At 46.6% G+C, this 3,271-nt stretch overlaps 1 long non-coding RNA gene across 1 annotated transcript; it reads left to right on the top strand.

Moving 5' to 3' along the window:
- The first annotated feature begins 2,184 nt into the window (after window positions 1–2,184).
- On the top strand, window positions 2,185–2,690 carry LOC120977752. Its single transcript, XR_005773953.1, has 2 exons — window positions 2,185–2,284; window positions 2,537–2,690. It is a non-coding gene; the product is annotated as an uncharacterized LOC120977752 (long non-coding RNA).
- Window positions 2,691–3,271: the final 581 nt, after the last annotated feature.

Here is a 3,271-nt window from a genome sequence, read left to right as displayed (position 1 = left end):
TTTAAGAAAATTTCCAAAACCCACTTTATAAGGACCAGTTCAGGTCTGAAGTCACTTTGTGGGGCCTACATAGTGGATACCCCCATAAATGACCCCATTGCAAAAACTACACCCCTCAAGTTACTCAAAACTGATTTTACAAACTTTTTTAACCCTTTAGGTGTTCCACAAGAATTAAAGGAAAATGGAGATGAAATTTCGAAATTTCACATTTTTGGCAGATTTTCCATTTTATTGCATTTTTTTATTTAACACATTAAGGGTTAACAGACAAACAAAACTCAATATTTATTACCCTGATTCCGCGGTTTACAGAAACACCCCACATGTGGTCGTAAACTGCTGTACGGGCACACGGCAGGGCGCAGAAGGAAAGGAATGCCATACGGTTTTTGGAAGGCAGATTTTGCTGGATTGGTTTTCTGAACGCCATATGTTTTTTATTTTTCTGCCGAGCGTCTTGTGCAAGGGCTCGTTTTTTGCAGAAAGTGTTGAGGTTTTAATTGGTACCATTTTTGGGTACATAGGATTTTTTGATCATTCATTATTACACTTTATATGGCAAGGTGACCAAAAAATTGGCTGTTTTGGAACAGCTTTCATTTATTTGTTTTTACAGCGTTCATCTGAGGAGTTAGGTCATGTGATAGTTTTATAGAGAAGATCGTTACGGACGTGGCAATACCTAATATGTATACTTTTTCTTATTTATTTAAGTTTTACACAATAATAGCATTTCTGAAACCAAAAAAATTATGTTTTAGTGTCTCCATAGTCTGAGAGCCATAGCTTTTATATTTTTTGGGCGATTGTCTTAAATAGGGTATCATGTTTTGCGGGATGAGGTGACGATTTAATTGGTACTATTTTGGGGGTCATAAGCCTTTTTTATCGCTTGCTGTTGCACTATTTGTGATGTAAGGTGACAAAAATAGCTTTTTTTGGCACAGTTTTTTTTTTTTTTTTTTAATAGTGTTTATCGGACTGGGTCTATCATGTGATATATTTATAGAGACGGTCGTTACGGACGCGGTGACACATAATATGTGTATTTTATTTTTTTATTTTTTTTATAGGAAAAGGCAATTTCTTTTTTTAATTTACATTTTTATTTATTTATTTTTCATTTTTATTATTTTCACTTTCCTTTTTTATCAAGTCCCTCTTGGATCATGAAGATCCAATGGGGCTGATGGCTGTACTATACTTTGCAATGCTCTTGCATTGCAAAGTATAATACTATTAGATGCCCTGTAGGTGGCAGCACCAGATGCCTTTGCCATGGCAACCGGACGCCTTTGCAAAGCGTCCGGTTGCCATGGCAACCATCGGGCGCTGCTATCAGCGCTGCAGCCCCGATGGTTCAGAGAGGGAGCTCCCTTCCTCTATTAACCCCATGGATGCTGCAACCGCAGCTTTTATGGGGTTACAGCAGAGTGTCAGCATAGAGCTGACACTCGCTGCTGATGGCGGCGGCTCAGGGAATGGAGCCGCCGCCATCACACACAGCGGGGGCACAGGATCGGGGGCAGCGCTGGAATGGGGGGGGGGTTGTATTGGGGTACGGCGGCTAACCTTGAGGGTGAGGGAGGCTGGGGCAGGAGGGGCGGGGAGACAGCATGGGGCGGACCGCATCAGGGAGGGACTACATAAATATGGATCGGGCGGGGAAACTACTTCATCAGGGGCAGGCGCGCACAGGGGGGTGTTGGAGGAGCACAGATCGGGGGGCACAGGAAGGGGGCACAGATTGGGGGCCACAGAGACACTACCTGATTTCAGGCTGTGATCTGCAGAGCGCAGATCAGAGCCTGAAACCGGCATTTTTTCCACTGCCGCGATCCGATTGGCTAGTCTGCACAGACTAACTAATCGGATCGATTGTCGGCAAGGGGCCACTCTGATTGGTCCCTTGCCGGCATTACTGAACTGTATGCTGTCCGTGACAGCAGCAGTGCGGGGGCAGAAGCTTTAATCCAAGCGCTTTGCAGCGCTTGGATTAAAGAACTGTCTTGACGTTTATAGACGTGATAGCTGCACGGGGCATGTGCAGCTATCACGTATATATACAGATTGCAGTCGGGAAAGGGTTAAGGATTGTAGACGGCCTATTTCTTTTGGCTTGTTGTGTAGGCTGGTCGAAGTATGTTCGGGGGTGTGTGTCTCAGCGTTTGAAGCAACGTTGTTCTCGGCCTGTTTTCGTTTGGCCTTTTTTGCTGCCCTTCGAGTGGGCGAATTGCTCCCTCCCTCTGGTAAGAAACCAGGGGGTTTGTTGTTTCAGGATGTGGTCTGCGGGAACGGGGCTATTAGGGTCCTGGTTCGTAGATCCAAAACAGATCAGTTTGGCAGGGGGGTGTGGATCCCTCTTCATCAGGTGGTGGGCGTGGCTTGTCCAGTTCGTTTAGTTTCTGCTTACTGCGCGTTGCGAGTTGGGGGTAACAATTTCTTCACTCACCAGGATGTCTCCCCCCTGACTAAATTTCAGTTTGTATCTGTTTTTCGCGCTTGCTTGTATCGGTTGGGAGTTGAGCCGAAGGATTTTGGCACCCATTCGTTTCGCATTGGTGCTGCTACGGAGGCGGCCAGAGCGGGCTTGCCGGAGTCGGAGGTAATGCGCATTGGTAGGTGGCAATCTGCCTGTTATGCCAGGTACATCAGGCCGGATCTCTTGATTTAAAAAAAAAATAAAATAATTATACATACGTGAACTCTGAGTCTACAGGCGTATGGATGTTTTGTTTCCTCAGGTTGTTACGCCTAATAATGAATTATCTGACACTCTCAAATGTATGACACAGTCCTTCATAGATAGTATCACGGTCGGCGTGACTATCACATACGTGACACAGAGGGAGGGAACGAGGAAGGCCCTGCCCAAGTGAGAGGGAAGGTGGTGACCCCTGACTCACCTTGCGGCTGGCACCTGGCTGCCCTGACGTCCCTAGACGGGTTCCTCACCCGTACGCCGATCACGTGCCTAAAGCCCTGGCTTTCCCTGAGCTGAGCCCTAGATAGTGAACAGGGCGGTGGGAACACTAGTCCGCACCACTAGCTCTAAAGGAAAACACCAAGGGGAGGACAGACAACACAGACTCAACATATAATCCCAGGTGGGCGACAACAGGAGACAACAATAAGCCCAACAGGGATCCGGAGGGTAGCACTCTGGAACGACAACCAGGATTCACAACTCCAGTGGGTCAGTATAGATGTCCAGGCAGGAAGCTCTATAACTGGCAACTAGAGAAGTGTGAGGGGAGAATATAAGGAG

The sequence above is a fragment of the Bufo bufo genome, chromosome 8 (genome assembly GCF_905171765.1).
Source record: "Bufo bufo chromosome 8, aBufBuf1.1, whole genome shotgun sequence".
NCBI classification, from domain to species: Eukaryota; Metazoa; Chordata; class Amphibia; order Anura; family Bufonidae; genus Bufo; species Bufo bufo.
This window is presented reverse-complemented; position numbering and strand designations above follow the sequence as displayed.